Source organism: Sceloporus occidentalis, unplaced genomic scaffold (genome assembly GCF_023333645.1).
Source record: "Sceloporus occidentalis isolate IW3139 unplaced genomic scaffold, rSceOcc1.0.p SCAF_188, whole genome shotgun sequence".
NCBI lineage: Eukaryota > Metazoa > Chordata > Lepidosauria > Squamata > Phrynosomatidae > Sceloporus > Sceloporus occidentalis.
The window spans coordinates 1,310,602-1,324,091 of record NW_028317168.1 but is presented as its reverse complement, the minus strand read 5'-3'; the positions used below and the strand labels follow the sequence as shown (position 1 = coordinate 1,324,091).

At 43.0% G+C, this 13,490-nt stretch overlaps 1 non-coding gene and 2 pseudogenes across 1 annotated transcript; all 3 read left to right on the top strand.

The window, feature by feature from the left end:
- The first annotated feature begins 5,016 nt into the window (after positions 1–5,016).
- LOC149278472 (U2 spliceosomal RNA) lies at positions 5,017–5,205 on the top strand. The gene has a single exon (XR_016278703.1). It is a non-coding gene; the product is annotated as a U2 spliceosomal RNA (small nuclear RNA).
- Positions 5,206–11,353: 6,148 nt separating this feature from the next.
- Positions 11,354–11,533, top strand: LOC149278471 (U2 spliceosomal RNA; annotated as a pseudogene).
- A 1,715-nt stretch (positions 11,534–13,248) lies between these two features.
- On the top strand, positions 13,249–13,490 carry LOC149278470 (U2 spliceosomal RNA; annotated as a pseudogene).

The window sequence follows — 13,490 nt, the reverse complement described above, 5'->3', positions numbered from 1 at the left end:
CTGTGCGGAGCCTGGGTGGCGGGCCCGAGCCGGGCCCGGCGCCCTGCTGGGGTTATCGCTTCTCGGCCTTTTGGCCCGGATCAAGTGTATTTAATACAGGAGATCTGGACCAGGAGGTTCCGGCGCAGGCTAGTTACGTCCCTCGGCCTTCCGGCTTCGGCCGGTTGCTGCTATTGGGGGTTCGTTGAATGCCTAGCAATGGAAACGAGAGGAGATTCGGCGGTTGGAGCACCTTCGATTCCGAAGACGGTGAGGATTGTTTTTGCTGAAGGAGAACGACAGAGGATGAGTCTTAAGGAGATCCAAGTTTCGATTTTGGAAGGAGTTCTACAGATGAAAAGAGAAGAGTTTTTTTGCATTCAGCCTTTTTTTGGACGTGGTTTTGCGGATATTACTTTCAATTCGGATTTTGGAGTCATGACCCTGTTACAACGAAGCAAGGAACGAGCGATGGATCCTTTATTGAAAGGAGTTCGGTTTCTGTCATCAACAGTGTCCAGGCGAGTACCAATCATTATACATATGTATAATCCTTTTGTAAGTGACGAGGATGTCTTGTTTTTTCTTGGACGTTATGTAAAAGAGATGGATAAGCCTGTGAAACTTCTAAATGAATTTAATGTATATAATGGAAAAAGGAAGATTTGGGCGACGATAGTAGCGGATGCAAATGGTTTTGGTGGTATGTTGCATCCTCCTCAAAATTTTTCAATCGGAGGAAATCGTGGTTTTTTATATTACCCAGGACAGCCTGCTTTTTGTAGAAAGTGTTTGTGTTTTGGACATATAATGTCTAGATGTACTGCAGCTCCTGGATGTTATAACTGTGGGAAAGCAGGGCATAAAGCTGCTGACTGCACTATTGCTCGTAAATGCGACTTGTGTGGTGGTGAAGGACATCTAGCAAAAAGATGTCCTAGAACTACCGAAGATGAGGTACCAGTAGAGCTAGTAACTGAAGTTCTACAGGAGCAATTAGCGGAGTTACGTACACATGCAGATGCGACGACAGTGGGAGTTTTTGCAGTTGAAGAAACTCAGATTTCCGCAGAAAGTGAAATAGTTGTTGTGCCTGAAACTCCAAGTGGAAGTCAAGTGAATGTCTTACATTCTATGGTAAGACAAGTAGAAGAATCTTTGGAAAAAATAAGAGATGAGTCTGTTTCTGTGGAGTTAGTAGAGATAGACACAATGGAGGTAGAACCTGGTGCGGATTCTACATCGTCTGAAGGAGATTTCTTGATGGTGGCTGGAAAAGCTCGAGAGAAGAGAGCGCGTAAAAAATCTTTACGAAGTAAAGATATAGTACCAAGAGATTCTCCGGGATCTGATATTTCGGAAGGTGGAGAAATTCGCAGGTCTTTTGTTGACACTCAGGATGTCGAAAATTTGAAAAATATTTCAGGTTTTGTGGCTTCGTCAGTAGAAGAAAAGGGGTCAAAGAAGTTTCGGACTGGGACATAATTACCGATATTTTTTCAATGATGTGGTTTATACAAACCCTGATGGCTTTTTCCATTCTTTCTTTAAATGTGCGGAGCATTAAGAGTACAGTGAGAAGAGCTGCTGTGTTTGAAGCCTTGGCATATATTGCATTCAGGAATGTAATCTATCTGAACCGTTTATCGGTCAATCCTGGCGATATGGTCCTTCGTGTTTTTCTTTTTGTAATCAACAGAATGGGGGAATAGGAGTTTTATTCCGAGGAACCTTGTTTCAAATAATTCAGATCGTGGAGATTGAACTAGGAAGAGCTATGATGGTTTTGTTTTTGTATGGAGGAGTGCGTTTTAAACTTATCAATGTTTATGCACCAGTTAACAGGCAGGAAAGAATAGATTTATTTAAGATGATTAAACTATTCTTACCAGGGAGGGAACAAGTCTTTTTAGCAGGAGATTTCAATTGTATTCTTCGGATACAGGATAGAGTTGGTAAAAGGGGAGCTACATCCTTACTAGATGCTTCTAGTAGAGAATTATTAAGAGTAGTAGAAGATATGAAATTAATTGATTCTATTACATTCAGGAAGGACAAAGTAGATTTTTTCACTTTTTTTAGTGAAAATGGTCAAGTAAAATCGCGCATAGATTTTATTTTTGTTTCTGATAAAATAATAGGTGAAGATTTGTTTGGAGTACGAATGGGTTTTACGGATCATGTGTGTGTGATGTGTAAAGTGAGAGTGAGTTTAGGAGTACAGATTGGTAGGGGTGTATGGAAAATGAATATTGAAATGTTAGAGGATGAGGGAGTTTGTGAGCGGTTTCGGGGAATGTATAAACAATGGAAGAGTAAGAAAGAAAATTTTGAGTCGGTGATCGAATGGTGGGAATGGTTGAAAATTAAGAGTAAAGCCTTCTTTTTACAGGAAAGTCGGTTATGTGCAAAAAGAAAGAGGGTGGATTGGAGAGCGTGGCAAGGAAGAGTGGATTATTTAAAAGGTTTGAGAGATGAAGGAGTGGATGTACGAATGGAATTGTCGGATGCAAGAGAGCGAGTGAATAAGTGTTTGGAAGAAAGGGGTAGGCAAATTATTTTTCAAGCACGATTAGAAGTTTTTGAAAAGGATGAAAAATGTACCAGCTTCTTTTTTAAGAAAGCGTATGGTGGAAGGAAGTTAATGGAACGCGTGATTGATGTGAATGGTCACATTGTGGAAGATGAAGATATGTTAGAAGAGATAAAAACTTTTTATGAAACACTGTATTCAGAAACGGTTCGTGATTTGAATATGGAAGATAGTGTTTTGGAGGGGTTTGATAAGAGTCTTAGTAAGGAAGATCAAGATTGTCTGACGTCAGACATAGGGAAAAAAGAGATAGAGGCAGCTGTAAAGAGTATGAGGAAAAATAAATCACCTGGTAGCGATGGTTTATCTAGTGAATTTTATTGTACCTTTTGGGAAGTGTTAGGGGATGATTTTTTGGAAGTTTGTAGAGAGGTATTAAAATCAAAGGAGACTTCTCAATCTATGAAGGAAGGAATTATAGTGTTATTGCATAAAAAAGGAGATACGACAGATTTAAAAAATTGGAGACCTATTACGTTGTTGAACGTAGATTATAAAATTATAGCCAAAATTTTGGCGAATCGATTACGAGATGTAATAGGGAGTATTATAGGAGAGGAGCAAGTTTGTGCAGTACCTGGAAGACAGATTGGAGACAGTCTGTCTTTATTACGTAATGTTTTGTGGTATTGTGCAGATAGGAAATTGGATATAGCAGTAGTTACTATTGATTTCGAAAAAGCATATGATAGAGTAGCACATAGTTTTTTGTTTAAGGTTTTGGAGAAGGTGGGAATACCGATTCGTATGCGAGAATGGTTGAAGTGTTTATATAAAGGAATAAGTAGTAGAATTGTTGTAAATGGTAATTTGACGGATGCAATAGAAATTAAATCAGGAGTGAGACAAGGGTGTCCACTCTCGGCTATTCTTTTTATTTGTGTTTTGGAACCTTTGTTGTATTTGATCCGTAAGGACAAAGTTGTAAGGGGTGTGGAAATTCCTGGAAGTGATGGCCGCACCGTAAAAGTATTTGGATACATGGATGACGTTACAGTTGTTTGTAGGTTTCAGACAAGCTTACGGCGTGTTAAGTTTTTGGTTGAACTTTTTTGTAATGTAAGTGGTTTTCGTGTAAATTGGCAAAAATGTGCTTGTAAAGTGTTTGGTGAATGGAAAGAGTTAGAATTGAGTGGGTGGCCTATTTGTAAAGAAGCCATTAAAGTATTAGGGGTCCTTTTTGATGAAAGATTGGATGGGAGAGAAAGTTGGGATATCGTTGTAAATAAAGTAAAACAAAAAATTGGGTTGTGGTCGTCGAGGACCTTGTCCTTTACTGGACGTGTGTTAATAGTTAAATCTGTAATAATTCCCATTCTTTTGTTCTTGAATATTGTGTTTCCAGGGAGTGATCGCAATATCAGGAAAATTATTAGATGTTTATTTTTGTTCTTTTGGAATGCCCGGATGGAAAAATTAAAAAGAAATATAGTAATTAAAAAAAGGATTAATGGTGGTATGAATATGCCAGATATTGAAAAGGAATTATTAATTAAGTACGTAGAATTTTGCGTGAAATTAAGTTTGAAAGATACAGTGGGAAGTTATATGATGCGTTTTATGGCGGGAAATGAATTAAGGAAATTTGGGTTATGTGTGTTGGATAGAAAGAAACCTGTGTGTTTTGAGTGTCCGTGGTTTTATGAAAGGATTGGGAAATGTATAAGATTGTATGGATTACAACAAAAGTCCTTATCACAATGGAAAGAGAAGGGGACGGTTTTGAAAGAATTGAGAGAATTGGAAATTTTGGAGAGATTAGGAGGTCTGACAGAAGATCAAAGTAGATTTGTATGGAAGAGTTTGAGTTCCATAGAAGTCTTTAATAGACAAAAGGACATAGTGTGGATGTCAATTCATGAGTGCTTACCTACAAGAGTTTTTCAACATAAAAGGAGTTTATGTAGGAGCGCGAGTTGTCCAAGAGAAGGATGTGGCAACGATGAAAGTGTAGTTCATGTATTTTGGAAATGTGTTTATGCTCAACAAGTATGGCGAAGTTTAGGACGTTTAATTTTTGAAATAACTGGTGTAGAGAATTTAACGTATGAAATTATTTTTTTTGGTCTTTGCAGACTGTCCAAAGAAATGGGGAGGATTTTGTGGATGATTGTGAGTAGTGTAAAAGAAGCTTTATGGGATGTAAGAAATTTGCACGTGTTTAGGAAAGTAGATATTGATGTTCAAGGAGGGATACGTATGATTTATGGTCGTCTTTATGTTTTTTTTCTAAGAGATAAGGCCTTAAGAGGAGAAGTAGATGCAGAAGGCATTTGGAAAACAAAAAAATGGAGAGAATGGTACTAGAAGGTACAAAGAATTTCTTTTTTTGAAGGATTAAGTTTTTTTTCTTGTCTCTTCTTGGGTTTTTTTATTTCTAGCCACGAGGATGTTTAAAAGAAGTTTTTTTCCTGTGGAGTATCGAAGGAATGAGCTTCAAACTGAGTGTTTAAAAAAAATAAAAAAAAAAAAAAAAAAAATCTGTTCTTATCAGTTTAATATCTGATACGTCCCCTATCTGGGGACCATATATTAAATGGATTTTTAGAACAGGGAGATGGAAGAAGAGCTTGCTCTGTCCACTCCACGCATTGACCTGGTATTGCAGTACCTCCAGGACCGGTGCACCTCTCTTATCAGTGACCAAAAGCAGAACCCAACCCAACCCAGCAAAGCAAAGCAAATCCGAGCGGAGCAACGATCCGAGGAAGGGCCGAGCGACCCGGGGAGCAGCGGCAGCAGTCCAGGGTCGGTCGGTCGGTCGGTCGGTCGGTCGCTCGCTTCCTTCCTTTCTGTCCTCCCGGCTCGTTGCTTTTGCAGGCGAGTGAGTGCGTGCCTCTTGGTCGCGACATGTCACGTCATGTAACCGAAGTGTGCTGCGGTAATGTCCGTCGGAACGTAATGTAACTGTGATGTCCTGCTGTCGTGTGGCCTCATGCCGCGTGTGTGTGGCTGGCCTTGGTCATGAAGGCACATGCCGGTTGAGGGTGCATTGAAGGATTAAAGCGCTAGTGTGTTTGGTTGCTTGAAGGTTAGCGTGGCCAGCTGACGGTTGGGCTGCAGCGGCTGCAGCGGCTGCAGCAGCTGCCGCTGCCTGGCTGGCTGGCTGGCTCCTGTGGTTCTTTTGCATGCCTTGGTTTGTGTCTCCCTCTGATGGTGGTTTTTCGGCCAGTGAGCCAGCCCGGCGCTGGCTGGCTGGCTGGCTGGCTGGCGAGGGCGAGGGCGAGAGAGTGAGCGAGTGTTTGTCGCAGCAGCAGCAGCAGCAGCAGCAGCAGCAGCAGCAGCAACAGCAGCAGCAGCAGCCGGCAGGCAGGCAGCGGTTAAGAGGATTAGATTAGATGAGATGAGATGAGATTAGAGTAAGGACTGCTACGTCTGTCAGGTGCTTAGCAGCCGATCTCGTTGAGCGGGAGGCGGAGGTGCGAACTCCCTCCCTCCCTCCCTCCCCCCCCCCTTTGGGGGCGGAGCCATGCAAATGTTTCAGGCCGCGCGCCGCCTCGATCCCGGCGGGCCTCGTTGAGACAGACGGAGGGAGGGAGGGCAAGAAACGGAGAGAGGGGAGAGTGTGCGAGCCGGTGGTGCTGGGCTTGGACGCAGGGGTGGTGCGGGCCGGACGTTTCCAGCCAGGGCTGCAGTCCGGCGCGGGGATCCGCAGAGGGGAGTGCCCTGGGGTTGGTGGGTGGGTGGGTGGGTGGGTGCGCAGCGGGCGGGCGGAAGGAAGGGCCAGGGCCCGCGTGGCAGCTCGCTGCGACTGTGCGGAGCCTGGGTGGCGGGCCCGAGCCGGGCCCGGCGCCCTGCTGGGGTTATCGCTTCTCGGCCTTTTGGCCCGGATCAAGTGTATTTAATACAGGAGATCTGGACCAGGAGGTTCCGGCGCAGGCTAGTTACGTCCCTCGGCCTTCCGGCTTCGGCCGGTTGCTGCTATTGGGGGTTCGTTGAATGCCTAGCAATGGAAACGAGAGGAGATTCGGCGGTTGGAGCACCTTCGATTCCGAAGACGGTGAGGATTGTTTTTGCTGAAGGAGAACGACAGAGGATGAGTCTTAAGGAGATCCAAGTTTCGATTTTGGAAGGAGTTCTACAGATGAAAAGAGAAGAGTTTTTTTGCATTCAGCCTTTTTTTGGACGTGGTTTTGCGGATATTACTTTCAATTCGGATTTTGGAGTCATGACCCTGTTACAACGAAGCAAGGAACGAGCGATGGATCCTTTATTGAAAGGAGTTCGGTTTCTGTCATCAACAGTGTCCAGGCGAGTACCAATCATTATACATATGTATAATCCTTTTGTAAGTGACGAGGATGTCTTGTTTTTTCTTGGACGTTATGTAAAAGAGATGGATAAGCCTGTGAAACTTCTAAATGAATTTAATGTATATAATGGAAAAAGGAAGATTTGGGCGACGATAGTAGCGGATGCAAATGGTTTTGGTGGTATGTTGCATCCTCCTCAAAATTTTTCAATCGGAGGAAATCGTGGTTTTTTATATTACCCAGGACAGCCTGCTTTTTGTAGAAAGTGTTTGTGTTTTGGACATATAATGTCTAGATGTACTGCAGCTCCTGGATGTTATAACTGTGGGAAAGCAGGGCATAAAGCTGCTGACTGCACTATTGCTCGTAAATGCGACTTGTGTGGTGGTGAAGGACATCTAGCAAAAAGATGTCCTAGAACTACCGAAGATGAGGTACCAGTAGAGCTAGTAACTGAAGTTCTACAGGAGCAATTAGCGGAGTTACGTACACATGCAGATGCGACGACAGTGGGAGTTTTTGCAGTTGAAGAAACTCAGATTTCCGCAGAAAGTGAAATAGTTGTTGTGCCTGAAACTCCAAGTGGAAGTCAAGTGAATGTCTTACATTCTATGGTAAGACAAGTAGAAGAATCTTTGGAAAAAATAAGAGATGAGTCTGTTTCTGTGGAGTTAGTAGAGATAGACACAATGGAGGTAGAACCTGGTGCGGATTCTACATCGTCTGAAGGAGATTTCTTGATGGTGGCTGGAAAAGCTCGAGAGAAGAGAGCGCGTAAAAAATCTTTACGAAGTAAAGATATAGTACCAAGAGATTCTCCGGGATCTGATATTTCGGAAGGTGGAGAAATTCGCAGGTCTTTTGTTGACACTCAGGATGTCGAAAATTTGAAAAATATTTCAGGTTTTGTGGCTTCGTCAGTAGAAGAAAAGGGGTCAAAGAAGTTTCGGACTGGGACATAATTACCGATATTTTTTCAATGATGTGGTTTATACAAACCCTGATGGCTTTTTCCATTCTTTCTTTAAATGTGCGGAGCATTAAGAGTACAGTGAGAAGAGCTGCTGTGTTTGAAGCCTTGGCTATGCAGAGGGGAGACATATATTGCATTCAGGAATGTAATCTATCTGAACCGTTTATCGGTCAATCCTGGCGATATGGTCCTTCGTGTTTTTCTTTTTGTAATCAACAGAATGGGGGAATAGGAGTTTTATTCCGAGGAACCTTGTTTCAAATAATTCAGATCGTGGAGATTGAACTAGGAAGAGCTATGATGGTTTTGTTTTTGTATGGAGGAGTGCGTTTTAAACTTATCAATGTTTATGCACCAGTTAACAGGCAGGAAAGAATAGATTTATTTAAGATGATTAAACTATTCTTACCAGGGAGGGAACAAGTCTTTTTAGCAGGAGATTTCAATTGTATTCTTCGGATACAGGATAGAGTTGGTAAAAGGGGAGCTACATCCTTACTAGATGCTTCTAGTAGAGAATTATTAAGAGTAGTAGAAGATATGAAATTAATTGATTCTATTACATTCAGGAAGGACAAAGTAGATTTTTTCACTTTTTTTAGTGAAAATGGTCAAGTAAAATCGCGCATAGATTTTATTTTTGTTTCTGATAAAATAATAGGTGAAGATTTGTTTGGAGTACGAATGGGTTTTACGGATCATGTGTGTGTGATGTGTAAAGTGAGAGTGAGTTTAGGAGTACAGATTGGTAGGGGTGTATGGAAAATGAATATTGAAATGTTAGAGGATGAGGGAGTTTGTGAGCGGTTTCGGGGAATGTATAAACAATGGAAGAGTAAGAAAGAAAATTTTGAGTCGGTGATCGAATGGTGGGAATGGTTGAAAATTAAGAGTAAAGCCTTCTTTTTACAGGAAAGTCGGTTATGTGCAAAAAGAAAGAGGGTGGATTGGAGAGCGTGGCAAGGAAGAGTGGATTATTTAAAAGGTTTGAGAGATGAAGGAGTGGATGTACGAATGGAATTGTCGGATGCAAGAGAGCGAGTGAATAAGTGTTTGGAAGAAAGGGGTAGGCAAATTATTTTTCAAGCACGATTAGAAGTTTTTGAAAAGGATGAAAAATGTACCAGCTTCTTTTTTAAGAAAGCGTATGGTGGAAGGAAGTTAATGGAACGCGTGATTGATGTGAATGGTCACATTGTGGAAGATGAAGATATGTTAGAAGAGATAAAAACTTTTTATGAAACACTGTATTCAGAAACGGTTCGTGATTTGAATATGGAAGATAGTGTTTTGGAGGGGTTTGATAAGAGTCTTAGTAAGGAAGATCAAGATTGTCTGACGTCAGACATAGGGAAAAAAGAGATAGAGGCAGCTGTAAAGAGTATGAGGAAAAATAAATCACCTGGTAGCGATGGTTTATCTAGTGAATTTTATTGTACCTTTTGGGAAGTGTTAGGGGATGATTTTTTGGAAGTTTGTAGAGAGGTATTAAAATCAAAGGAGACTTCTCAATCTATGAAGGAAGGAATTATAGTGTTATTGCATAAAAAAGGAGATACGACAGATTTAAAAAATTGGAGACCTATTACGTTGTTGAACGTAGATTATAAAATTATAGCCAAAATTTTGGCGAATCGATTACGAGATGTAATAGGGAGTATTATAGGAGAGGAGCAAGTTTGTGCAGTACCTGGAAGACAGATTGGAGACAGTCTGTCTTTATTACGTAATGTTTTGTGGTATTGTGCAGATAGGAAATTGGATATAGCAGTAGTTACTATTGATTTCGAAAAAGCATATGATAGAGTAGCACATAGTTTTTTGTTTAAGGTTTTGGAGAAGGTGGGAATACCGATTCGTATGCGAGAATGGTTGAAGTGTTTATATAAAGGAATAAGTAGTAGAATTGTTGTAAATGGTAATTTGACGGATGCAATAGAAATTAAATCAGGAGTGAGACAAGGGTGTCCACTCTCGGCTATTCTTTTTATTTGTGTTTTGGAACCTTTGTTGTATTTGATCCGTAAGGACAAAGTTGTAAGGGGTGTGGAAATTCCTGGAAGTGATGGCCGCACCGTAAAAGTATTTGGATACATGGATGACGTTACAGTTGTTTGTAGGTTTCAGACAAGCTTACGGCGTGTTAAGTTTTTGGTTGAACTTTTTTGTAATGTAAGTGGTTTTCATGTAAATTGGAAAAAATGTGCTTGTAAAGTGTTTGGTGAATGGAAAGAGTTAGAATTGAGTGGGTGGCCTATTTGTAAAGAAGCCATTAAAGTATTAGGGGTCCTTTTTGATGAAAGATTGGATGGGAGAGAAAGTTGGGATATCGTTGTAAATAAAGTAAAACAAAAAATTGGGTTGTGGTCGTCGAGGACCTTGTCCTTTACTGGACGTGTGTTAATAGTTAAATCTGTAATAATTCCCATTCTTTTGTTCTTGAATATTGTGTTTCCAGGGAGTGATCGCAATATCAGGAAAATTATTAGATGTTTATTTTTGTTCTTTTGGAATGCCCGGATGGAAAAATTAAAAAGAAATATAGTAATTAAAAAAAGGATTAATGGTGGTATGAATATGCCAGATATTGAAAAGGAATTATTAATTAAGTACGTAGAATTTTGCGTGAAATTAAGTTTGAAAGATACAGTGGGAAGTTATATGATGCGTTTTATGGCGGGAAATGAATTAAGGAAATTTGGGTTATGTGTGTTGGATAGAAAGAAACCTGTGTGTTTTGAGTGTCCGTGGTTTTATGAAAGGATTGGGAAATGTATAAGATTGTATGGATTACAACAAAAGTCCTTATCACAATGGAAAGAGAAGGGGACGGTTTTGAAAGAATTGAGAGAATTGGAAATTTTGGAGAGATTAGGAGGTCTGACAGAAGAGCAAAGTAGATTTGTATGGAAGAGTTTGAGTTCCATAGAAGTCTTTAATAGACAAAAGGACATAGTGTGGATGTCAATTCATGAGTGCTTACCTACAAGAGTTTTTCAACATAAAAGGAGTTTATGTAGGAGCGCGAGTTGTCCAAGAGAAGGATGTGGCAACGATGAAAGTGTAGTTCATGTATTTTGGAAATGTGTGTATGCTCAACAAGTATGGCGAAGTTTAGGACGTTTAATTTTTGAAATAACTGGTGTAGAGAATTTAACGTATGAAATTATTTTTTTTGGTCTTTACAGACTGTCCAAAGAAATGGGGAGGATTTTGTGGATGATTGTGAGTAGTGTAAAAGAAGTATTATGGGATGTAAGAAATTTGCACGTGTTTAGGAAAGTAGATATTGATGTTCAAGGAGGGATATGTATGATTTATGGTCGTCTTTATGTTTTTTTTCTAAGAGATAAGGCCTTAAGAGGAGAAGTAGATGCAGAAGGCATTTGGAAGACAAAAAAATGGAGAGAATGGTACTAGAAGGTACAAAGAATTTTTTTTTGAAGGATTAAGTTTTTTTTCTTGTCTCTTCTTGGGTTTTTTTATTTCTAGCCACGAGGATGTTTAAAAGAAGTTTTTTTCCTGTGGAGTATCGAAGGAATGAGCTTCAAACTGAGTGTTTTAAAAAAAAAAAAAAAAAAATCTGTTCTTATCAGTTTAATATCTGATACGTCCCCTATCTGGGGACCATATATTAAATGGATTTTTAGAACAGGGAGATGGAAGAAGAGCTTGCTCTGTCCACTCCACGCATTGACCTGGTATTGCAGTACCTCCAGGACCGGTGCACCTCTCTTATCAGTGACCAAAAGCAGAACCCAACCCAACCCAGCAAAGCAAAGCAAATCCGAGCGGAGCAACGATCCGAGGAAGGGCCGAGCGACCCGGGGAGCAGCGGCAGCAGTCCAGGGTCGGTCGGTCGGTCGGTCGGTCGCTTCCTTCCTTTCTGTCCTCCCGGCTCGTTGCTTTTGCAGGCGAGTGAGTGCGTGCCTCTTGGTCGCGACATGTCACGTCATGTAACCGAAGTGTGCTGCGGTAATGTCCGTCGGAACGTAATGTAACTGTGATGTCCTGCTGTCGTGTGGCCTCATGCCGCGTGTGTGTGGCTGGCCTTGGTCATGAAGGCACATGCCGGTTGAGGGTGCATTGAAGGATTAAAGCGCTAGTGTGTTTGGTTGCTTGAAGGTTAGCGTGGCCAGCTGACGGTTGGGCTGCAGCGGCTGCAGCGGCTGCAGCAGCTGCCGCTGCCTGGCTGGCTGGCTGGCTCCTGTGGTTCTTTTGCATGCCTTGGTTTGTGTCTCCCTCTGATGGTGGTTTTTCGGCCAGTGAGCCAGCCCGGCGCTGGCTGGCTGGCTGGCTGGCTGGCGGGCGAGGGCGAGAGAGTGAGCGAGTGTTTGTCGCAGCAGCAGCAGCAGCAGCAGCAGCAGCAGCAGCAGCCGGCAGGCAGGCAGGCAGCGGTTAAGAGGATTAGATTAGATGAGATGAGATGAGATGAGATTAGAGTAAGGACTGCTACGTCTGTCAGGTGCTTAGCAGCCGATCTCGTTGAGCGGGAGGCGGAGGTGCGAACTCCCTCCCTCCCCCCCCTTTGGGGGCGGAGCCATGCAAATGTTTCAGGCCGCGCGCCGCCTCGATCCCGGCGGGCCTCGTTGAGACAGACGGAGGGAGGGCAAGAAACGGAGAGAGGGGAGAGTGTGCGAGCCGGTGGTGCTGGGCTTGGACGCAGGGGTGGTGCGGGCCGGACGTTTCCAGCCAGGGCTGCAGTCCGGCGCGGGGATCCGCAGAGGGGAGTGCCCTGGGGTTGGTGGGTGGGTGCGCAGCGGGCGGGCGGAAGGAAGGAAGGGCCAGGGCCCGCGTGGCAGCTCGCTGCGACTGTGCGGAGCCTGGGTGGCGGGCCCGAGCCGGGCCCGGCGCCCTGTTGGGGTTATCGCTTCTCGGCCTTTTGGCTAAGATCAAGTGTAGTTCCCTTCGGACCGGGGGGGGACTATGCTGATCCTCTGGCCTTAGGGTTCGGGAAAGCATGGAGCCCGAGGTGCTTAAATTGCCCTGACGCAAGTCGGAGTTACCGTGTGCAGACTTGCACGCCGCTGCACACGGTAAATGCACATTTTTTGCACCGGCGGATCTTCACACTCCCTCCATCGCACCATCAGGGCATGGAGTGGAATTTATTTTTGAACCTGGCTGGGTCAGTTATGGCCCGCCCCTAAATTATTTATATTATTTATTTATCACAATGTGTTTAAGCACGTGTGCCCATTAATTTCGATTGGATTTTCACGGTCACCAAACCTTTAAGCGAGGCCACGTTCACGTTTTGGTTTTTCGATTTGGCACTTTTGTTTTCGGACACTACCTTTTGGTGGTGAAGCCAAGGGGGCTACTTCCCGATGGGAGTGCCCCACGGCAATGGGGTCTCACCCTTCGGGGAGAGTCCTAAGATCCGACCCTCCCATGGGGGGGGGGGAGGAATTTGTCTGGGTTCCCCTTGTGGGGACCCAGTTTCGTATATGGCTTCTGCTGCCTCTTTGGAGCACAGAATGCAGCACCCAAAGGAGCACGCACCTCGGGCTTCAAAAAAAAAAAAAAAAAAAAAAAATCTGTTCTTATCAGTTTAATATCTGATACGTCCCCTATCTGGGGACCATATATTAAATGGATTTTTAGAACAGGGAGATGGAAGAAGAGCTTGCTCTGTCCACTCCACGCATTGACCTGGTATTGCAGTACCTCCAGGACCGGTGCACCTCTC